The sequence below is a fragment of the Bacillus rossius genome, chromosome 2, assembly GCF_032445375.1.
Source record: "Bacillus rossius redtenbacheri isolate Brsri chromosome 2, Brsri_v3, whole genome shotgun sequence".
In the NCBI taxonomy this organism is placed as follows: Eukaryota; Metazoa; Arthropoda; class Insecta; order Phasmatodea; family Bacillidae; genus Bacillus; species Bacillus rossius.
Window position 1 is genome coordinate 121,059,460 of NC_086331.1, and position 26,186 is coordinate 121,085,645.

At 33.5% G+C, this 26,186-nt stretch overlaps 1 long non-coding RNA gene across 4 annotated transcripts in view; it reads left to right on the forward strand.

The window, feature by feature from the left end:
* LOC134529704 (uncharacterized) overlaps positions 1–25,916 on the forward strand; it is a 67,744-nt gene extending 41,828 nt beyond the window's left edge. For all 4 annotated transcript variants that reach the window (XR_010074673.1, XR_010074674.1, XR_010074676.1 and 1 more), the window contains 3 exons: positions 11,105–11,181; positions 14,008–14,139; positions 15,534–25,916. This is a non-coding gene — a long non-coding RNA (uncharacterized LOC134529704). The remainder of the gene's footprint in view (positions 1–11,104; positions 11,182–14,007; positions 14,140–15,533) is intronic.
* Positions 25,917–26,186: the final 270 nt, after the last annotated feature.

Genomic DNA, 26,186 nt, shown 5'->3' on the forward strand with positions numbered 1-26,186 from the left:
ACAGGTATTTTCAAGGGTACATTTTCATAGAAAATGAAAGTTTGAGGCTTATAGAAAACTATTTTCACAAAATGTTTTGCAGGTTCTAGCAGTTTTTCATAAAAATAAGTTACTTTTTATGAATTAGTTCCAATTGGAATTTGTCTCACCTTATATTTTATTCAATATTTAAACGATCATAATCTATAGAAGAGCAGGACCCCATCTTGTCATTACATGAGGCTGTCGTATTAGGGTTTAGATGGTGGACGAGTGTGTTGGAAAGTTAAAGTAAGCAGAGACGGCGTAAACACAGAGACAATGGCAAACATGTGTGGATTGGTGGGGTTCTCTGGTGCTATGAATGATGAAGTTTGCCAGGGTAAGCAATTTGTTCTACAAGTCTTGCTTTGGCACCCCAAGCTTTATAGAATTTTTATTTATTAATTTAAAAAATTGGAGATTGATCCACGTGTACACTCAGCTATGGGACAGTTAGCTTCAGTATTACAGTTGGCCGGGACCTATTTCATGTCTTCACTGAGGTAGGACGTATGATACTTGGCAATCTGGATGGCGGTGGACTGGTTGACTTCGAGATACGGTGCACTAATAAGTTGTGTACCGTACGTCTCCTGCACCCAGGTACGCAACTGCCGATGACGATGTAGTCGTTGCAAAGTGCAGCTGCATCCAAAGCATTTCAGTTTTGGCCTGGTCAAGAACAGGGAATGATTGTGAACTGCGACGAGGTAATAACATAGTGGTGAGGTGTACTGAAGAGTGACAGTATGATGCATATTATCATACTTGCCAGGCTAAGTGACTTTGGACAAGTGGCGGAACCTGAGTTGCCTGAGGATGACTCTGACGATGATGAGTAGTATCACCATCACAGGTGAGCAGAACTGTTAGTACCACCACCATAATCTGCCTGCAGTAAGAGTTCACCTATCTAGAATTCGTCCATCTAGCTGTATCGGGATGAGCCCCACATTACCAGCACCTATCATAACATCTGCAGTCGAGCCTAAATGCAGATGTTAGCATCGCCTTCCTGCATTTCGCAAGACTCGAACCCCGATGTCACAATGTCACCGTTCAAGTATGTTTCTTAACAAACCCCAAGTTATTTTGTTGAAAGAACTGTTGATATTGCCCACGTGGCTGTGCATTCTTTACTTCTGGAACTATTAAGCAAAGCATTTTATTTCTCAATTTATAATATGATCGTGTATTTCTTAGTTTAATATACTTTATGTGAACTTGTAATGTTGCTTAATTTGTAAATATTTAGATATTATGTCTCTATTTTCCTTGGTTTTTGTAAATGTAAACATTTTATGTTGTAATTGTTAGCTTTATTGTATAGTTCTAAGTTCATCACACACTATGTGATCTTATAATTCTGATTATTATGTAAATATATGTATGGTTTCTTTGAAATTAATAGTTGAATGATTTGTTTAATATATTCTTATGTTTTTGTTTTAAATCAAACATTTATTTATTTATTGTTGTATAGGTTTTTAAAAAAACGTAGTGTAATAGAGTCAATAATGTAATTTTTTTTTTTACGTAATTTTTATTCATTAGTAACTTATTTACAGTGCTGATTGAATCAGTGGTTCCGATAATTACATCATTTATTTGTGTCTTGCTGTTAAGTAAATGTATGTTGTAACATTGTGGCTATTTTAACAATAATACATCTTCTAACAATTGTATCTGTTGTAATACTTACGTTCTTGGCAGTGTAATTAAAATATATATTAATTTTCTTTGCATAATTTTTATTTTATATGTAATAACTGTGCTTTGAATAAAATTAATACTTTTACAACTATTAGTGCATATTTACATTTATTTTTAAAAAAACATTTCTAAGTAAAAATATATGTTTTGTTTTGTTTTGTATTTAACTCAAAATGTTTCTTGAAACCAAAGTTTGTAGTAATCACACCACCACTGTGCTCGCACGACTGTAAACTGTATGTTGATATTATTGTAATAAAAACTAATGTATTTCTCGACTTTTATTTTGTTTCATTTAACCCCAAATTCACAGAGTATTCTAGTGGGGCATTGGAAGCAGAGTGGTTGAGGTTTAGGGTGAACTTTCTGCTCGTGGCAGGCTAATTACTACAGTTTCGGGCATTCGAGGAATGTTGTTGATTCTACCTCATAACTGGCAATCTTAAGAGTGTTGCCCACTCAGTGTAGTATTTTCATAGTGCAGAGAGATTTTATTGCTTCAAAACATATGCATAGTGTTTTCAAGGACTTACAGTAAAGGTTTGATGCTTAATATTTTATTTCTATCAACACCTACTCTAAAATAGAGGTTTAAAAATGAAATCAAGGAACTTAAGTAGTTATACATGCTTAGCACAGTTTTAAGCATATTTTGCTAAACAAATATTACTTTGGTGTTTTAATTATATAATTTTTTTCTGAATCTCTGCACTCCAAATATGTGTTAACCACAAGCAGTGAGTACATTTACTAAGGGTGCTTTCACAATAGACATGTACCGAATTGGAAGACTTTAGTGTAGCTTAACCAGCAACTGTGGGAAATTGGGGGGAGTCTCATACTATAAAGATTTTACAATGGTGTCAGTGTAAATAGTTTATTCTAAATGCGGCTGTTTTCACTTATGCCTTCACTAATGTATTGTAGCAATGTTGTGTATTTTCATTTGGCACTCATATACGTTAATGTTCGGGCCGAGGTTCAAAGTTGGAATCCTGTCACTGAGGTGCACTATGGTGCACGGGAATCCTGTCACTGACGTGTCTGCGGTATGTGGGAATCCTGTTAATGGATCGCCGTGCTCAGCTTGTGTGGCTGCCAAGCGAAGTGAGAGGAATTTATGGTTACTCTACAGAAGAAGAAATAAGGGGAGGGGGTTCATGGGATTAGTTTACCATATAATGGCACTATCTTACCATCCTTCCTTCATGGGGCATGCGTCAGTCGTGTACTGGTTAGGAGTGGGGGCTTATGAGAGTAGGGTTATATCCTGGTTTGCTTCTCACTTTTATTGTGTTCGGTTTCTGCATGCTTGTGTATATAATTGCATCTCGATTGATCGACATGATACACACTTAGCTTGTGCTAACGTTGAATTGTCCTCTTGCAGTCACATGCCTTCAGTCTGCCAGTCACATACTTGCAGAATTACGACCGTCCCACTTTTTTTTAATTTTATGTTTTGACAGCGCGGACTAGTTGTCTTCAACATAAAAGGCATGTATAATTTATTTTAGCTGTAAATACTAATGTTGTAAATAAAAAAAGATTATATGCTCGTATTTTTCAAGCAAGTTTAGTAAATATTCTCTTTAACTTGAGGACTTGCACAGATATTTTTCTAAGTAAATTTGACTTGAGGTATTTGGGTATTTTTGTTTTCTGAGACTGTTAGGATGTGGATTAATTCCTATGATTTGGAAACCTAAGAGTGTTACTTCCAATTGTTTGCAGATCTAGTTTGTCACTAGATGTAAGCGAGGTGGGGCAGTCTAAAATATTTACCTATAATATCAGTGGTTTGGCTCCTGTGATGTCACACGCGTGTGGTGACTGCAAAATAGTCGGTTGTTCACTTTAAGGGTGGCGACAGTGTGGCGTGTGACATCTGCCCACGCTGTGCACAACAGTCCCCCGGAGGTGTTGTTGGCACTGGGGAATGTGTTTTGCCGTGTATTTGCGACATATTTCCGGTCACCTACGTGCTTGCGAGTGCAGGCCAGGTATTTTGTTGTAGAGGAGTGAAGTGCTGTTTTTTTGTATATACATATTTTGTTCACTCGCTTTGTGGAAACCGATGAGACATAATTTAATAATATGTTTTATTAAAGCCTGAATATTGGTGGCTTATACATTATAGAGCTACGAAACTGGTGGTTGGTTCTGGTTGTACTTGGATTTTGTTTTTTTTTGCATATCCGAGAAATAATGTACAAACTGTCTGGTTTCCCATGTTGGAGCCAACAATTACGAATGATTAATACTTGATGAGAAAATGTCTCCATAACACTATAGACATTCCTTATAAGAAGTACATCACTACATGTTATTTAAATTATTAAATTGTTATTTTTGAAAACTAAAGCTAATACTTCAATGGGACATATTTGCAATTTCTACCATATAGAGCATATCACTAAAAAATACTTTTAAAATACAATACTTTTTTATTATTGAATACTTTTTATTATTAAATACTAAGGATGTATCTATTTTCCTTGTAAGAATATATTAAAAACTACACAATATTAATTTATATGCAATTACATATTTTTACATTAATTTAAAATTTAGAATCACTTAATCGTCACGTAATTTTTGTTTTATTCATCACTACATATTTTCATAACTTTTTATTTTTACTACTAATTTATACATAACTTTTATTACTAACACTTAACATAACTTCAGTTTAATTATCATTATACATATTGAATAAACAATGTAAACCCATGAAATACATATAACCAATAAATTTTAGATGATATATCAGCCCTGTGTCATTTGCTATTGGCAAAAAAATTGATTTTATTTGGCATCTTGGATGCCCAAAAATATTTTGCTAAGTAAATTAATAGATAGGATTGAATAAGAATACAAATAACCAATCAATTTTAGATATGTCAGCTTGCCCTTGACTTCGGTCACTATCATGGATTTTGCTATATTTTCCAGAACTTTCCACTAACTTGGAATTTGCCATTTTGAATTAGGAAATCACAGCCACCATTTGGAAAATTTCTAATTATTGTCCAAAAATCGGGAAAAATTTTAAAATTCATAAAATAATTTATTACAATTTTGATTAAAAGTTAAATAAAAATGCACTTATTCATGGAGCTTAGAGACCTCAGTTTGAACCCAGTAAGGACAAAAAAATGGCAATGACTCCTTCATGGAGGATACCAGGCAACTGACCTTCCACAACTAATGCTAAGGCAGATATTAAACCAACAAGAATTGTCATGGTGGCTATTTTATATCTGCCATCGTTTTTCGTATGCTAGACTTCGCTGCTTCCATATTATTTTATTGTTTACTCACTTGAGTGCGGTAGTATTTATTTCTGTAGCATCTGCCATCTTGTCGACCATCTTAGCTGCCATTTTGAAAATCTGTAATTACTGTGATAGAAATTCGAGAAAATACTTCCAAAAATCATCTTAAAATCACGTATTAGTCATTAGTGTAAAGATTGACTTGACCGATTCCTTGGTTAATGCAAAGTAAGTTAATTTAATTAAAAATTGCTTACATGTTACCTTAAAAGTAACAGATTCAAGAAATTAAACAACAAATTTACAAACAAAAGTTAATTAAGTAAATTCTACAAGTACAAACAAGCAAATTACTAAATTATTTAGTGTTTCTCGATTATTTCAGTCTTGATGGAGTATGAAGCGAGTCCTTTGCATGCCTTGGCATGTAATTTCAGGCCATAGGCACATGACAGTCGATCATGACATACAGCAGACAGCTTAGTGTGTGCTCAGTTTTGTTGAAAGGAAATGGAATATTTCATGATGCCTTGCACTGACCATATGCACAAACATCTTGCCATAAAAGATTTATTTAGGTCCTGATGAATGTGCAACCAGTCTGTCACCATTACTGATGTGCTTTTTAATTTTCCGTAGTGTATAAACTGACTACAACTGTTGCACTGATATTTATTACATTCAGAGTTATTATTACACTTGTGTATTACATACTCGCGAATTTTAAAGTTTTTGATGTTTTTACAGTAGGCCCAGTTGGGTTATGTAACACTGTCAGTTGTTGCTTCCTTGGTTATCGATTTCACTGCTGCTGAAGACACTGCACATGTTAAAGTCTCCTCTAGTGCTGTCGGTGACGATGGTACACATTACATCGGGATCTGCTGAAGTTAGGCTACCCGACGATGATGGAGTTGACATTAATGTTGTTGTAGGTGATAGGTAAGACTTGGCCGAAGAACTGACCATAACTGAACATGTCATTGTCATTTTAGCTTTCAAATTCACATAAGGATTAACACGGTTGAATAACTGTTCTCACTCTTCCACGAACAAAGGCGAACTGAGAGTCACATCCAAGGCAAGTCATTTATATATCCACTTGCGTAAGTCATGTGACATTTTGGAGCCTATCAGATTTGAGTTTGTAGCTTCACAGTATTTAGAATGATCCGCCAAATAGTCACGAAGTCGGTATATGACACCACACCATTTGCATTGTGATGAACTTAATAACTTGTTCAATGACAGTTCCAGTCTTCATGACATCTAGCATGATGTACTAGCATAAAGGTTTTGCCATGGAATTTACAAACAGGTTCTTCCTTGCACTTCACTGTCCCAGTGCAGATTTCGTAATGTTGATGTGAGCTATCCAATTAGTTTATTACTTTTGATGCACTGAAAGAGTGTTTTTTGTAATACATTATTTGGGAACCTACTTCTTTCATGCCAACAACACTTGAAGTTGTAGTGAAAAACATACCACAGTATTTGAACTGCTGTGTCCAACATGCCAATGGATGTCCATTGCCATTGAAGTCTCCGAGGTTGCTGACAACACTGGCGAAACTTTAACCATGGAAGTCTTGGATGTCTCCATTGCCATTGGCATCGCTGCTATTGGAATATTCGCTGCTGTTAACATCGCTGCTGTCGGGATCTCCACAGCAATCAATCGGCATCGCTGTCATCGGGATCAGCACTGCTGCTTGCCATAGATTGTGAGCGTTAGCGATCAATGCCACCGAGAACCCACATGGTGTGAGCCATTATTTCAAGCCACTGTCTAACCACTTGAAATAGTCTTGATTCAACCCATTTCAAACATCAGCTTGAGCAATCAATTTCATAGCAAAGTTGAAATGGCAGAGTACTTTCAGCAATCACAGCACAAGTTCATTGCATTGTGAGCATTAGTGTTTAGATGTATTTGTTTTGTTTTGTTTTTCTCGAGCAGTGTTCCATAGTAAACCTAATCATGATTTATAAAACTGAATGGTTTTATAAACATCACACACACACACACACACACACACACACACACACACACACACACACACACACATACATACATATACATATATATATTATAAAATTTTTGCACTTAAAAACTTTTACTACAGGCACCTAATTTACCAGCTACCTACTATTATGAATATAATACATTTTGTTATATTAAGTAAAAAAAAAAATCGGAAATGTTGTCTAGAGTAGTTAAGGTAAATTAAAGACTAGAGGTGTACATTTTGTGAGCAAGACAATATTTTAATTAATTTTTCCACGAGAAATAGTTGGGAGTAGTATATAAATGTAGGTCCTGCTACCAGTGACCATATTCTGGATGACCTTGACCTTAAACTTTGAACTTAACCTTCAAATTTTTCCAAAAATTGCCAAACAATGATGGCCGCCTTGACGTCAAAATCCAAGATGGCCGACCCCATCCACAATCCACGCACCAGCACCAGTAGCAGGATCTACATTTATATACCACTATCGAGTATTATTGTTTGTATGTCGGTACAAGAAAAGGTAACAATCCTGTCTGATGGGGGCATCTGAGCTTTAGTGAAAGACGTTCACTAAAACTCGATGCTCCTGATCAATGGAATGCCAGGGGCGACAAAAGTACACCCATCGAATATGATATAGTCTCTATTCTGAAGGCTCTAAAATGGTGTTATTTTTTGTTGTACTGTATGCAACTATGGGACGTTAATCTGTGGTTGGTTATATTTTTCCATTAGGGGAAAATATGTAACAAAGTTTAGTACATGGTGATATTAACAAGTTTCGAAAAAAAATTCACTGTTGTTCGCCATTTGTGATATTTCTGGTAAGTTTTATATCACCAAATAGTGTCAATAAAAATTATATAAAATTTCTGTAGAGTAAAAGCTCATTAATTGTACATTCCATGGTTGGGCACATCTCGTGGTTCGGCACCTATCAAGCCGCTGATGTTTGGATTTTCGAGGGTGATTCGGGTGTTTTAAATTCCATCGAAAATTAAAGAAATGGTATGAAAATCAACTGATTATATTTATTGCTAGGCTACCTAACAAAGATTAGTTATAGGGGTTGTAAGTTACTACCCTTATTTTTTTTTATGAATCAATAGGTTAAAAAAAAGACTCTTATTTAACACTACTCGTGCCACCGCCCGCTTACAATACATCGCAGTACAATGCTTTCTTCGTCTTACATTTGTCCCTCTGTCCCTAGCTAGTCCGGACTGCTTATCTGTCCCGCCGCACACACAGTTCGGTCCACACTTAGTTTTAACCCTTGCGACGATCTTCATATGCTCTTTATTTCCAAGATGCCTTATCTACTTAAATTAATTTATATATAGATAAAATATTCTTCAACTTTACTATAACAAGCCACGGAAAATGAACTTCGCTTGCACATCGCTATAACTCATGCTTTACTCGGTTACGAAAATGAAAAAGGTAAAGAAATATTAAACATTCCCTTGGTAAAATTTAGCTGACCTGTTGCTAGCAAATCTTTTTATGTTTTATTTGTAAAACGTCTTAATTTTTTTAGTAACAAGCCAGTTTTAGCGCACACATTTTGTAATACCTAATCGTCACTCGGTAATTATACTTAGTATTTTGTGACGACACGTTAAATAATCTCTCCTTCGATATATTTTTACTATGGAGAAAACATGTGGGCAAAAAAAAGGTGATTCATAATTTTAACTATAACATCACTTTTTTTTTTTACCACAAACTACAGTAAACAGACTTCGAGCTGTTACTAAAATTTCGGCATGACTCCATGTTTATGCCTTCTTTGGCGTTGAGAGACGTATTTGTGTTGCCATATGAATTATCAAATTATTCGAAAAAAATACGTAATTTAAACAAAATAATGCTTCATGAACAAATAGTTGAACATTTCCATAATAAAGCACTAAATGATCATAATATATGTTTCAACAGGCCCATGTATCGCATGCACAACAATTTGAAGATTATTTATTAAGCTTACTTTGGTATTCTCGTTAAAACTATATCAACGTTCAGTAATCTGACAAACTTGTTTTCCTGCATGGCCTTTTTACCTTAGAGCAGGATTTTACTGTACGTTCACTAGTTACTTTTATAATCCACACAAAAATTTTCACAATTAAATTATTCCTGTGTTACAGAATATATGTGTTCTATTTTTACAAGATTAATCTATTATGGAAGTTTCTTCATATCCCATTTGTAATACAATACAAAACAAATTCTAAAAATATTAACTAACTCAAAGAAACTCATAGTAAATTAAATGTAAAATATTAATAAACAGCAATGTAATTAATATAAATTACACCTTACCCACTTTGGAAATAGTAACAAAATTTTATTGGGAGTGTTACATAAATACCACGAAGATGAAAAATGTTGTCACCAGCATCGCCACTTAGTTAAAATTTAATAATGTATTAAAGTATTCGAAAGAAAATGACCATAGTTTAAAATAATTTCAAGTAACAGCATAAAATTTCTGTAACACTAGAATGCTTAAATGTTTATCTGAGGTACTATTCTGGGGTAACACATAACAAGTATTACAGTTGTAATACACCAATAAAACAGTAATTTATTTGCTTTTAAGTACTGTGCTGGGTTTTGTTCTCTCAATATCTACACTTAATATATAGCCATCAGGAAAATATGAATTTGTGAAACAAGTTAGTTGCGCTGTTGCCAAATCTCTTACACATTACGAATTTCGGACATGTGGTTCACAAACACCAATTGGAAATATTATATTTTTTGAGTCAATTCTACTCACAAATTAGTGATTAACATACTATATGCTATAACTTGTTATGAAATGAAGCTACATTAAAAAAAACTGTCTACATGATAGGAAATCTGCCTTAGAGAAGTAAAGCTATTTTTTACGTCATAGACCAGTTTTACAATAGTCGCTAGTGTTCGTGTTTCAAAAAAATAATTCGCACAAAATCTGTAAAAATATGAGATTATGTCCTTAACTAATAGACCACTTCTACAGCTTGTGGTTTTTTTTTTTTGGTGCAATATTTCCTCCAAGGTCAATTTATTTGTGCAGCATATAGCCATGCCCAAGAGCCAAACATGCCCAAATGGCACTTGAAAATATTCTCTGCTCCTTAATGCACTCACTTATTCTCACCCTGCCCGAACATGGGAATGAGCCAATCCTTCCTTTTCTATTGTCTTCCCAAGAAGTCTTTTATGTACATACTTTTTAAGTGAAACATTTTTTGAAGGTCTGCAACATACACACATTTAACCATTATTCAATCCAAGAGAATTCACAACATAAGTAGAGACCTGGAAATTTTGTGCATTCATTTGGTGTTAGTCTAAAAATGTTAAGTATTTTATGTACTCTACCTACATTGTGCTTTTCCAGTGATTGATATCATTTTGAAAAACTTTTTGTTCTTTGTGGGGTGTACATGACTTGCTTACTTTATTGATAACTGGGCAGTAATGACTCACAGTCGTAGAGGAGCATATAAAAATAACTCAGATCCAATCACTAACTTTTACGTATTCATAAATTGGCATCTGAGGAATGCCATGCAGACTGCTATGTTAGCGGGACTTCTTCAAGCATTATGTATGATATGGCAACCTTTGTGTACACTCGGATGGGTTGAATAGATCGTTGTGACAGTTGTTAGTGTGGCAAGAATAAAACACTAACTCAATGTAAAACTATAAAAATTTGCAGTCTAGCTTGCAACCAAATTAATTTGCTAAACTGTCAAGTCTATAACCACAAGGAAGCTTATAACCAACTGTTGTTTATTTATTTTTTGTATAGGTGAAGTGTGTAGTTATTGTATGGAGCAAAAACAACATAGGTCATGAAATTTTTTTTTTGTTTCCAAACTTTTGTAATATATTTTTATTAATGTAAATTGATTTATTGTAGTTTTCAGACAACAATTACCATTGATGAACATACATAATGATGTATAATTGTTTGTTTTGTTGACTGCAGTTTAGATGCCACCTTTTGGTGAATCAAGTTTTCAGCAGTTAAAAACTGATGCTTTGTATTTTTAAAAATGTTTCTGTTGTTTTTAGGTCCCTGCTTGGAGCATTACTTCTTGTTAGGAAATTACATACTGCAACCATTGACTTGTCCAGTCTGCAGAGAGCAGGTAAATCTGAGATTTGTAAAAATTTTTTCTAATGCAAATAATTACTAATGAATTGGTGTTCTGTTGAAAAAATAATTAAATATTTTTGATGTGGATAGTAAGGGACTATTTAAAAGATAGGAATCACTTTAGTTTTGGACAGGGGTCATTAGAATTACTTGAGGCTAGGTCTCATCCACTTTGGATTTTTTGCTTGTCGTCTAATTCCAGAATTATTTTGAAGAAATATTTCAAATATCACTTAACGGGAAAAATTTGATATGCCAACAATTAAATTTTTCTTTTTTTTATGTGTGACATTTTGTAATTTTTTCTTGGTGTGAAAATCTTTTATGTCAACAGATGATACAGTAAAAGTCACAAACAAACAGTTCTGTATATTTTTGTATCTGAGTGTTGTAACTGAAAATACAGAGTGTCCATAAATGATTACCCTGATTACAAAACATAACTCGTGATTGGATGCATATAACAAAACTCGCATGGGAACACCAATGCATAAACTCATGAAGTTTCGAACCACATAGAAATTACTTAATAAATTTCTTTGTTTGCACCCCTGGTTGCATACAACACATCCCACCAGTATTTAAACTCATGCCACACATTCTGCAACATTTCTGTATTCTCGCAATGGCATCTCTGATTCGCTGTCCCAAGGTCAGAACATCAAGGACGATTTTTTTGTATACCTCCAAAAAAATTAATCTAGGGGATATAGCTCGGAGATCTCGGAGGCCATGCAATTGAACGATGTCTTCCAGTCCACACATTTGGGAACTTTTCATTCAGGTAATCACGAACATGAACTGCCCAATGAGGGGGCATTTTGCTGTAGGAGAACCTCACACCACACATAAACTTTCTTGAACAGCATATGGGTTTTTGGATCCCCATATCTGTAAATTGTGCCAATTTGAGACAATTTGCATACCACTTTATTAACTGTACTCCATAGCACCTAAAGCTGACGTAAAGCCTGTCTAATTGATTTTTCTGGCAACTTAGTGAATGAGGTGTGAATCACCTGCAGTCCCATCAGTAACTGCTGGTATGTCACTCCTTGTGCCCTTCTGCACAGACCCTGTTGCTGAAAGGTTTGCCATCCATGACTTAAATAATTTCACATCAGGTGGTGTGTTTTCATAATTTGTTTTAAACATTCGTTGCACACTAATCTGTGACTTTGTTTCTTCAAGCCACACAACATATTGCGCCTTTACTTGCAGTGAAGCCATTTTGACGATTCACAACGTACAGCGCACCTAGCGGCGAAAATGGTGTACGGGACACAAATGTAGAGAAACGTAATGAGTTTCCGGGTCTACTTGCAATAAGAAACGTATCGCTAGTATCATCAATATAAGTTTTATAAACTACTGAAACCAGGGTAATCATTTATTGACACCCTGTAGTAGTATGAAGCTTTTAGACCTATAACCTTCTGCCCTTAGAGTGATAGGTCAGGTGACTATAGAAGTTTTGATGCAGGCACTATACCCAGGTGGGGAATATTGGAAAACTAACTTCTAGTAAGTAATAGTAATGCAATAAGTAAACAAAAAAAATTAATTATGAATATTTGTCAAACCTTTTTGAGAATTCTCCTTGAACAAAAATAATGGCCATGAATTTCAATAACCAATTTGTGTAAGGCCAAGCTTAAAAATTGTGCAGTAATCACTGAAATGTAAAAATCAAGGTTGGATGTGGCTCAGAAGACAGGTGGTGGTATATCGAGCTCAAGAGGGTGTAGCTCTGGACAATTTAAAATTAAAAAAAATTTCTAAATTTTTAAAACTGTGAATGAAAGAAAATATAATTGTAGGTAGGCCCCTATACTTTCTAAAATGCCTGAGAAGAGAAATAAGAAACATTGTATGTTGATGGTTACGTGGGATACTGCTCAAACCAGACATTAAATAGATCATCAAAGAACATAAAATATATAACATTGGTACCCATGCATTTAATGTATTGGAGAAATTGTTTATTAAATTGACTGACTTGCATTTTCAAAATAACCATATACTTGTAGAAACTAAGCCAAAATTTCTAGACACATGTTTGTATTCTGTCATTTAATTTCTTGCCTTTGCTACACATTTATTCATACATTTTACCAGAGGCTTTTGCCTAAATTATGCCCTTAACAAACATAGTCGTGTGGCCCGAACCTCGGACGTCTTTTGGGCTGATTGTGACAAAGTGCTTTCCAGTTATTCTGCATAAATGTTTAAACAAGTTTGGTTCCCATACGTACAGGAGCTTGGCAATGGCCAGCATACTCTTCCAATTGAAACCTGCGGTTTTTGTGCAGTAACACTTCACTTTGGTGACTTTTACATCCAACATGATTGTGGAATAGTCACTTGGCTTTTGTGAGCAGTGATTCTGCAGTTACTTCTGATGTTTACAAGATTCGTAATTTACTATGGCATCGCCATTTGCATGTACATATTTTATTAGGATCAAATTCCTCCCTGGACCTTAACGTATATATGTTGTGACATCACAACCCTGCATTATCCTACCGTAACATGAGTTCAATCATGACCCAACATTCCTTTCATGGTCTCTTGCCCGGGATTATAACTGCATTATTCCATCCAAACATCTCCATGTCTTATTCTCTCATGCTCACCAACATACTCACCTTTCCACCCCTCTTCACCATCTATAGAGACAGAATCTTACAAATGACTATCTTAAGTAATTATGTTTCTTTTATTTTACTTTTTTTTTGAAATCACATGTAAAATGAAGTTTGAATACCATATACTTAGTGTTACTGAAATCTCTAAAAGGTTTTTTTTTTCTTTTCAGATTTCTATGGTGTTCCTATGCTTTACAGCAGAAGAAGCAGCTTCTCAAGATGAAACACTTGTTGACGAACGCAACAGTGTTAGATACATTGTATTGCAGTATAACAGAAGCCACTCAGGAAATCCACGAACGGTAACAGTCAATTTACAAATGTACATTTGCAGTAATATGTATACATACTTCTTATCAGAAAAATTTCTAAACAGAGAAATAAGAAAAGTCAACGAAAGTCTTAGAATGTGGCATATTAAAACTTGGAGATTCTTTTAGTAACTTAGATAGTTTTGAAGCAGTGCTTATAATAAAAATATATCTTAGTCACAGAAAAGAGAACGACAGAGGTGGAAACACCAAGCACATAAAATTTAGTTTCTCAGACATTACATTATTAGCAGTACATAAATGGGCATCCGAGTGCAGGGTGCAGGGTGCGATGTCAATGTCAGTGTCAGTGTCAGTGTCAGTGTCAGTGTCAGCTGCCTTGGAACCTACATTTTCGATGACGTCATGGCGGCCATCTAGGAATACGCCATTTTGAATTATGACATCACAACCGCCAGTTTGTTTTCTGCTATCTTGGATTCTAGAAAAGTTGCAATTGTAGTTATGGTCGCCATCTTGGATTGTAGAAAAGTTTCACTTTTCGCTACCGCCACCATATTACATTCTAGAAACATTGCACTTTTAGTTTGGCCGCAATATCGGATTCTAGAAACATTGCCCTTTTTGTTACGGCCACCATCGTGTATTCTAGAAACCTTTGCATTATTCGTTATGGCCACCAGTTGGAATATCCGTAATTTTTACGCTAGAAAACCGGGAAAATTTTTAAAATTTATGAAAAAGTTCAAATAATAAAATCCTAATAAAAAACAAAGTTATACTTCTTAGAGTACTTGGTTCAAAATTTATTCAATAAAATATGGTGAAAAATCTTAAAAGCACCTTAAATTTTTCAATTACCCATCTCCAGTAAACCGATGCATCGAAAAATTATACTTCCATGGTGGTAGGCACAGCAACAGTATATTTATTTCGTCGTGCGGGTATCTTGTATAGAGTCGTTTTTCGCAGAGACAATGATTAATAAAATCCATTAAAGGTAATAGGAAACAGAATTTAGTTTTATTTTAAGCTTTAGTTACTCTTATCACTGGTGGATCGAAAATTGAACCAAGGATGGATATCGATTTAATCAATCATTATTTTAGTAAGTGATATTTTTGTGAATTTTGGAATCTTTTCTGTATTTCCTGGTTAATTATTACAAATTTCCAAGATGTGCGGCCATATGTCATCATCGGTTTACTGGAAGCTGGTATATGGAAAATTTAAGGCATTTTTTTGTGCTTTTTCTTGTTTTCGTGTATTTATAAAATTCCTGTTTGTGTGTTGATTCTGTTCACATTATACATATTTCCTTATCATATACAAATTTCCTTTATTTCTCAATAATGCATTATGAGTACTATTCCATGTTTAGGAGTAAATATTTATTTATAATGTTAATGACATTTTTTTTCTAGGTTTTTGACTATTTCCGGGACCTACCCATTCTGCTCCGTCACCTGTGGCAAGACTTTTCATCTCTTGGAATGATAATGAGAATAAGAATGATAGTGGGCATTGTAGTTGGAATGATTTATCTGTTTGTTCCTACTGACTTACTTCCAGAAGCAATATTTGGTGGTTTAGGTTTGTTGGATGACCTGCTGTTTTTATGTGTTCTTGCAATGATTATACTCAATTACTACAGAAATTTTGTGAGCAATAATTTTATTGAATATCAATGAACATTATAAATAAAATTTAAAGAACAAAACAGTTTTTAATTAAACAATAATCTGGAATACACGTTGAACTATTGAATGTGATTCCTATACTTGACGTGGCAGGAGATGTGATTGACTTTCCATTAAACTTTCACATCATGAACCAAAATGGAACTTAACTTTTTCTACAGTGATTTTTAAGAACTCTGGTTATGATTCAATTTTTGAAATACATATTATTTTTTGCAGCATTAAGTTATTGGTTTCTTGCACTGCCATTCTGTCACAGAAAAAAAGCTTAACAAAATTAAGGCTAAGTTTGCAGTTTATTTAATAATGTTTTGTTTGCTTAAACTAGTTTTAATTAGTTACATTTGTGAGTTATTTTCTGTTTTTCTTCTTTATGGTAGAAGTGCATATTACGTGTATGTGCAAATGTCTGTAAATACGTTTTTTTTATAGCAATTTTTAAGCAAGCAATTATGGCTTCTTACCATTTTTTTCCATCCTGAAGCATTCACATTATCTAAAGTTAAATTTGTTCCTGAGTCATGTACTCTAGTCTCATAAAGGGTTCCAATCCACATGTGATTGATCCTTATGTAAAAGACAGTTGTGACATTAATATTATATCATTATTAAGGACTGTGTAAGGCAAGTGGTTGGTGTGCATGCGGGAGTATTGGTAAAGGATGTTACCGTAGGATAAAGATACACAAATCCAGAAAACTCTACTCTCAGGAACGTCTCCCATGTGGGGAATGAGACTCCGATCTTCCTGAACACAATTACCAATGAATTCCTTGACCTGGCCCACTTGGCATCGGAAACACTTGACACACTATTACCTTGTGGGCTTCAAGGCCATCCACATGCCTAATGTCAGCAGGTTGTTGGCATGTGGCCAAGAAACTACATGTAAATTTGTTAAGGCATTTTTAGTTGTATGAATATTCAATACTTTTTCATAACAGGGCAATACAAACAGATAAAGTGCCATATGGGACGAATCAGTTCAGACGAGGTGCGGTGCACCCTTGTGGCCGAACGAAATGCACGCCCCAACTAGGTATTAAATATTTATTATTTAGATTGTCTGCTGCTTGAGGCAGGGCCGGAGGGGGGCTGCACAGAAAGTGTTCAAGACGATTACAAGCAAGAACGGAACTAGGTACTCGATTAGTTATGGCAACGATGAACTCCTCGGGATGATGCAGAATCCTCCCTCGGAGGACTATAACTTCAGACTATGGCGGCCAGTGTGTCTCTTCGCACCAAGATGATGCTCGTTAAAAGGTTATGATATTGTGCCGTAGACTAAAAATATTACTTACACAAAAACAGTTTTATAACTAAAACACAATATCTCACGTACACTTAACTCTTATTACCTACAGTAATTAATTATATTAAATTTAAATATGACCCGCTTGTATTCGTTTGGGTCCTCTCAGCTCCATCCAGGCTTGGCTTATGAATTAAACATGAATTAGCAATTGGTGTATTCCAGGGAGTCCGCTGAACATACATAACCCTTGTGAATTAAAATAAAAAATATTTTTTTTAAATTTATGTATAATTAATTATTGGTTTGTTTCACTGAAGTTACAGCATTTGTCCTCCCATTTTCTCATAGTCATGCCTGCATTATTCAAACACATGAAACACATCATAATATACAGAGGTGGATAAATATGCTGGTAAAGGAAGGAAAAGGATGGAGTACTGAGAAGTCATATCGGGCTCTGTGGGGCGAAGCCCCTTGATTGACATTAGTACATAACATAAATAACAATATATAATTATGTGTACATTATTTTTCATTCTCAGTTGGTTAGTTATGGGTATTCAGCTTTCAGTTGAAAGAACTTTGAAACACTTTTACCACAAATTTTTTTTCTTGAACATAATTTGTTTATATGTGCTTGCTCTAATAAACTAATAATTTATGAACTAAAATAATAAGGCTGTGATCATCTAAAAAATGTCTAAGACTTGCTAATGGCAGATTTATAGAGAATTTTTTGTAGTAATATTTTCATAATAATTGAATTAGTCTATTGTAGAATCATTACATAAGATTTGAGCAACTGCTATGTTAGTTTTTTGTATAGGTAATCCATGTAATTTTTGAATATAAATAAAATAATCATTTCTATTTTTGAATGTAGACAAAATTGTGTCCAAAATAAGTTATAGTATAAGAAGTTTTCTTTTTGTGTGTGCAGTAACCATACTTCACTAACAATTAGAATATTATCTAGTACAGTCTTGATTTGCTCTACAACAGATGTATTTATTCATCATGTTCATCATGTTCATTTTGGGTCAATTGTGACATACTTAAAACACTTTGTTGTGCTTTCCTTTATTATGCTTACTAGGTTTATATTCTAACTGGTAACTGTGCATTAGGAAAAAGTGATAATTATTCTGAAATGTTAGTTATGTTAACCTAAGGTTTTTAAACATTTGCTAACTTAGCCAGATCCAAAACAATACCTGATGTCTGAGAAAGATATCTGATTTGTAAATAGTGACTTGTAAATATTACATAATTTTACACTGTTGAATTGCAGTTTTGAAAATGCAGCATAACCTTGGAGTCTCAAGTTAACAGAAAGAAGTTATTAAGGGCTATATCTGTGTCACAGGAAAAGGAGCAATGCATTTTGAGATATGAGAAAGTAAAGTCTGTGGCAACTCTTGTGAGGAACTAGTGAGTGTGGAAAACAAGGTTCAAGTGATACCTTTATTAAAAAAGTGATATAAACAGTTTCAAGTCTCAAGCAATAGCTTCAAATAACATTCAGCCATAAACAAGAAGGTAGTAATTAGTAATTAATTTCTGAATACATTCAAGCAGATTTAATTGGAGTCCACAGAATTCTGTTTGGAATGACAGCCAACAGTTGAACATTATGTTGTTTACCATAAAATACCTAACTCATGTTTTGTAAAATATGATGTTTCTAAGGGAACTTTTTCCCTTGCAACTTTGGGTAAACTGTTTCTCAAGTGAAGGATTAGTGAAAAAGGGCTGAATAACTGGTCACCTTGCTACCTAATGGATTTTTTTTATAGTGTTCAGTCACACATGTTGTGTACATTTAGAATAATAGAAACTCTGTAACATGTTTATATAAATTTGAAATTGACAGTTGCTTCAATGTCTCTGGTTCTTAGGTAGCACATGGTCATCAGAAGTGCTCCCTTTGAAATGATTTACAGTTCACAAAGAATGTAGATGGAGTTCCTTATATATTCTGTTTACAATAAATGTTTAGTTTTAAGTGTACCTACAATAAGGATGTGCAATTAAAATTCAGGAGCTCTTTCTTTAGACATAGTATATAAATTCTCGTTAATCTGTGAAGTTGGGAAAGTGTTCAAACAATTTAAATGTAAACTGTTTTTAGTGCTTTTATTTAATTATGTTTCTAACGCAGGCCTGCCACAAATATCAGTTTTTGAATCCTGTTTGTCACATTTAAAAAGCCTATAACATTTAGAAACTAAATTTACTTTTGTTTACATTTCATTGTAAATTTAACTGTATATGTTAAATAATTCATAGGGTGTTTCAAATGTTATTTGAGAGACAATATTCAAAAGTCTTGGTTTACACAGTAGTAGCTTTTTTGCTTTTTTTTGCTCAAAGTGTACTTTTGAAGTATTGTCCTTTTTTACACAAGAAAGTTCTTTTGAAGTATAAAAAAATTAAACCATGTATTTCAAGCCATTAAATCGTCACTGCTTTTGAATCAGTTGTTGCTGAGAACTCAGAACTCTTTCCATAGCATTATCGCTTTGCCAAATTATCAGCATTGTATCAGTATTATATTTACATCAAGTCAAATATCAGCATTGTATTCACAACTTTCTTATGTGCTGATAAAACCACCAAATACTCTTGTTTATGTTCACACACACTGTGCCAGTATGAACCAGTGACCTGTTTTGGTAAAGCTGGTATTTATCCCCTAATGGAAGCTGTGATAAATTCATCATTGTCTGCATCATCTGCCCCAAATAATATTTGGTAACCTATAGCAAGCATCTCAGTTTTTTGTCAGTCTCTTGATGGTTTGTTTCAGGAATCGAGAGTCGTTGTTTTTGTTAAAACATCATCCTCAAGAGGCAAGTAGCGATAAAGCTCTTTAGTTCTTGTTTGGTTGAACTTTCTGATGTCCCCTAAGAATTATCATCTCTGCTCAAGAACCAAATTGCAGGTCTCTGGGAAACCTCAGTACGTAAATATTTGTTAACTCGGTTGTTGGTTTTTACACCTGACTTCTACTTTTGTGATGCCACATTTCTAAAATATGAAACATTTTTCTCAACTTTTTCCATATTGCTTGAGTAACACACAGAGTTCAGAATAGAGTTTATAGATGTATAGCTTTCCTTTTTAAAATATGGTGTTGAATTTAGAAAATCTTGGCGGTACACTTGGAGAAACAAAAGTAAAGTTAAGCCAAATAAGAACATATAAGTACTGTTTATACAATACTAGGTTCTGCCTTTCTTACTCATCTAAATAATTAAATGACTACATCAGTCCAGACTATGGCTATAACATGTGTTACACACTGTAAAAAAGCAACAATGTCAGGAAACATGGTAAAATAATGTTGTGTGATTTGAGCCTTAAATTCCAGAGTATGTATTCTTAAATTCATCTTTTCACTTTTGTGTGGTCTTCAAGTGCACATAGATTTATTTTGATAATAGTTCACATACTGTAGGCATGAGATGCTACTAGGTTAGCTATGTAAGCATATGCAATGCAATAAAATAACACATTCTCTACTTTGTATTAATGAGATTTAACAGCATCATATGAAAGAACCTTGGACTGGTTTTTGTGTAAAACAGTAAAATTTCCATGCTATTTCTTTATCTGGAAATATTTGGGGAACTAGTTTAGTGAAAAGTTTTACAGGTAAATTATTCTTGCAGAGTTTCCCCATAATAGGTCTGCAACTATAATTTTGTTGTGTGTTTTTGTGACCAAACTGGTCAAAGAAACAGTTTTATTAGCAGCTTGTTGATTTCTTGTATAAACTTGCCAACTTCCATGTCTACGACTATCTTTCAGTCCACCCTTTGTCAGGTTGAGTTGAAAACTGCTTGTTGTACAAATGGCTAAAAGTAAAATTTTACAATGCTTAAGCCATTTTTAATCTCACTCCCTTTCTTAACGTTTATGTTTGAACAAGAAACTGTCCAGCTCTGCCTTTCGTTTTCTCTTCTTTCAAAATGGACATCTTCTTTCAAAATGGACAAAAATTCAAAAATACTGAACTCAATTTAATACAAACATGTTTTTTGAAACCTGAAACTGCAAACAATTTATACACTTCTTTAGATTTGGAAGTGTCATTGAACCACCCTTCTATGAATTGTTTGCTTTTGGTTTTCTGCATGCAGTTTATTTTAGTGGTAAGTTAATATTCAAACAGGTGTAAATTGAATTGGAAATTATTGTTCAACCATTACCTACTTTAATTCTGGTACATGACCATTTTTTTTTTTCCAGTAGTTCATTCTTGAAAACTGATAAAATTCCATAAAATGGTTTGCCTTTTTGGTCACATTTTTGTACAGTTTTAAAATTATTTCACCTTCCAATTTTAGGTTTTTATTATATCCTTGATACACTTGGTTATTTGAGCTAAACACCTATTCATTTTTTTTATATATAATGAAAATAACCAACATTTAGTTTAATGGTTACTGTGAGTTACAGACTTAACTTGTTCGCTTCTTGGATTTTGAATGGTTCTCCATCTAATTTAAATATGCCACCGGACTTACTGTCACACAAAATTGGTTTGTTGAAAGTTTGATGTATAAGATAAAAGAAATCTTTATGAACGGGAACTAAGAAAAGTATTAAAACAAATTACTTACATCATTGAGTTGTCTGTAAAATACAGACTTTCATTGCTTTGAGAAGTCTATTGTTAATTTAGACACTAAGAAATTGTTAGTTACTAAAAACATACATTATGTATTGGTACTGGACAGTTCTTGAAATTATTTAGCAGCAGTTAGGATCAGTTTTCACAACATTGAAACCAATGCCTTAAAACTTTTGAAAATATAGCATATTATTTGGATTTTGTGCAATTTGTAATATTATGGCTGACAATTATTATAGTGAAAACTCATTTTTACACTAGGGAATATAATGAGAAATTTGGGAAAGTGTAAAAACAGAAAAAATTATAAAACACTATTAAGTTTTGGAAAATAGAGAAATGTGTAAGATATGGTATTTCAGGGTGTCTACCCATGTTGGGTCACAGAATTCCTGTACAATTCCCATACATTCCTGTACACTAATAAAAAAGTTCATGTACATTTACAGCTTACACAATCACTAATTAGGATAGTAGCAATGTTAAAAAAAATTGTACAAAAAATGCTCACAAAAAATATTTTTACCAAAAACTTGTATTTCAAGAAAATTTGTCACAGGAAAGTTAGGCCTACCTTTGTGTTGATAAAATTTAGCTCATTCTAGGTTACTTTGCACTGCAGCCAAACTTTGCCACATGGCAACTGTCAAATTTTTAACTTTTATCTTTAGAGGCTGTATATATACCTGTACCTACCAGTTTTGTTTTTATTATTTTTGTTTCCCATGTCTGTATTTTTGGTATATTTAACTTATACTGTTTGTGTATTAACTTTTATTTGTTGACGTGTCCTATACCATTTGTACAAATGTCTGTATGGTCAAATGGATGAAAATAAATAAATAAATAAACTACACGCACCCAAAACAATCGTGGCAGCAGCGCTGTTGTAGAAAGATGCATGTGACTGGCATGACCTTGCGCGCAATATGCAACTTGCCAAATGCCAATTTTGCCAACCAAGTTCCTGTCCAACAGAGTACAGTACACCCGCCCCTCGAAGTAACACGGTAATCCATCCAAAGAAAAATGGAGCACCAATCAAAACAGCGCTAAACAAATACGTTTTTGACATGTTAATGCATGTTAAACAAAATAACTAAATACATTTAAAGTACAAATAAAATGCATGAATTGCATTTTGAGGATTAAAAACCGGGAATAACAAAATACTAAATTAAAAATTTAGGCAGCGTAATTGACCGGTACTTACATGGCCTACTAACCTCACAATATCTTTATTAAGCAGGCTCTAACACATGTTTACTTTATAAAATAATGTATTATTTAAATGAAAACTTAGTTTCAATGTTTTATCGGATTAGATGAATAATTTTACGTTTTCTATTAACAAAAAAATTTTTTTTTCTGGAAACGTAATGCGCTGTCAACTTTAACTAGTGCAACCTGGCATGCATGAGATTAACTGACCTCGAAAGCTTCTGACCTTTCTCGCCAGATGGAAGTAGTAGCATAAACATGGCTGTATAAACACGCTGCATGGATATATAAACGTAATTTTATTGCTTGTAAAACTTTTAACTAGACATAAGAAAACAGGCATCGAAAAATTGAATAACTATTACGGAAAAGTGAAAACTAACGTTTTTTTAATTCATTCTTTTATTAAAATTATACAAGTGCCGAGATTGATTATGTTGCACTGTGTTTGATACAAGAGTGCCGTTGCCATTATGCGCGCGTGTAAATTAAAAATTTTTGTGGACGAAAAAGAACGCTACTTCAAAAAGAGCCCTAATTAATTGGCGCTAATCGAGCAGCGTTACTTCGAGGGGTGGATGTATACTCACACAGAGCAGACTGGCTTGCAGCTGCCTCCGGCCGGCGCAATTAACTTTGTCATACGCGCTTAATTTTTATACACACGTGATAATGGTCGCTTGTATACAAAAATAATACGACACGGCATATAATATGATTTTTGATTCGCGACCACTGAAATCAGCATAAAATTCTTGCAATATACGCCGGCAAATACTATATATTTTGCAGGTATGTTGTCTACTTTCTTCCGATGTTCACAAAACGAAAACAATTTGTTAATAAAAAGATTTCTCATAAATAACTTCTGTACATACACAAAGATGCATTATTATTATTATTACTTACCATTCGGACGAACTTTAACAATAACCACACTATACAACACGCAAAAATAAACTGGATGAAAATTTAAGCCTGAGCGGGAACGACCATTAACGAACGACCACAGTAACAAAAGAAACTGGGCGAGTCCACGCGCCTTACGCAAGTGGTTATCACGATTACGCGGCAACTTGTGTTGGTTGATCCCATCGTCTGAATTCAGCACTCTGCAGTAAAGCACCAATAGATTGTAGAGAAGCAATAATCACACGATTAACGATTGTGTTGCAGTAAAATCTTCGCTTTTTAATATTAATATATAAATGTTGTTGACGGGCGGGGAAAAGTCAAAAGTTCCCGGACATCGGGATAAATTCCCGCAGAATCCCTGTATTTTTCCCGGGCAGTATAATTCCTGTACAATTCCCGTTTATCCCGGTCGGTAGACACCCTGTATTTACTGTATTGTCAACATATTTAAGTACCCTTGTCCACTAATCATGGTAGTAGTGTTCCTAGGTTCTAAAAAAAATAATTTGCACAAAGAAAAACATTTTATTAAGAGAAAATTGTTACTAAGTAATTAATATATAGCCTTCAAAATCTTATACAGTAAAAACTCTTTTGTCCAGCAGGCTTGGAAGCTTATTTGTGAAAGATTAGCAATTTTGTCAGATTATCAAACATTAGTATAGTTTCCATGAGAATAAAAAAAAGTACAGTTATATTCCAAACAAGCTATAGTAATTTGCTCTATGGCTGTACACTATCACACAGTTGTGATAGGGTGCGAATGTGTATGTAACCCGCTAGACAACAGGAATCCGCCGGATAAAATTTGAACGCGAGCTGCTAAATCGATGCCGGATTATAATATGGCAGAGTAAACAACGCCTTTTGTAAATAATGATTGTACATAAAATTTAGGGTGTCTATAAGTCACGAAAATGTTTTGAAACACACAATATTGGTGTCAGAAGTCACAAAATCTTAATTTTGAGCAGCTTTTTCATAACTTACCCTTTCTTATGCCAGCTTTCAATTTATATTTGCACATTAAGTATAAGTAGTTGGAATGTAAAAATTATCTCGGAATATATTTTATCTTTCTTACACATTCATGTGAAAAATAGATATATTCCTTATTATGTTTAATGTTGCTTATTATATAAAAAATTATTGTGTGTTATAAATAAGTTAAAATAAAATTATATAAAAATGTCCTAAAAATGGTTTCTCAGGTGTCTGTTGACACCCTAAATTATCCCTGACTTTGTCATAAGAAAATGGACAGTGCCATTGTATTTAGGTTTTATAAAGTAATACTTTTTTATTTTTATTTTATAGACTTAAGTTTTTTGTGATCTAGTAACTCACTATGGTACTGATTTGATTTTTTTTACACTGATATATTAAAAGCTTCTAATTTCCAATGAATATTTTTTTCCATGCTTTTAAGTTATTATAGACAATTGTTTTCAAATTTCTTAGAATTCCAGATGAAATCAACATGTAATTTTTTAAAAGACATTGGAATGTAAGTAAGTATATTAACTGCATTAAACTTAAATATCTTTGTGGTTTTACTAAAAGTTACTGAGTGTTACTTAGGTACAAAGTTTTTTTAGTACTATGTCAACTCTTGCAGTGTTATAAGTTAAAAATTAATAACATTTTTGGTGAATGTCTCTGTCAGTTGCTGCTACCTTATCTGTTAATATTTTTAAGTGAGCAAATACTATACCTAGCTGTTTTGATTCTGTTTGTTAGTGCATAAAATGGTACACTTATGATTATATTTGCCTCTTGACATAGTAAAAATTCATATTGTGTAGATATATTATTTCCATCTTTAAGACCTTTTATTTTGTAAATGATTTATTAGTAGAGTCATTAGGCAGTAAAATTTAAAAAAAAAATTGTACCTAATACTAAAGTAAATATATTACAAACCATTTCATAACTTTTTTCATCATAAAATTATTTTGTGAAACAATAAATTGCTCACTGTGTGTATTGAAATGTTGCGAGTGTTAAGTAAATTTGTACAAACATTTATTTTTCCATTTTTGCATTGTATATGGAAATAAATTTTGTAAACTCATTTTAGTATATGTTATAAATTATTTTCCATTGCTGTTCTTGTGCCAAATTACATACTACTTTTAAAATATCAAAAGAAAATTTTTTAGTATCTGAAATGATTCTCGGACCATAGAGGTTGTTACCTCCTGAGTTTAGTTCATGAGCAAAAATACGGGGAAATGGTGCAGAAGTGTGTGAAGAAAAAATTATCTTGTATAGTGTTTAAATTGTGGAGTAGTTTAAATTGTGCTAAGCATCATTCAATTTATTGAGATATGTGCATGAACTC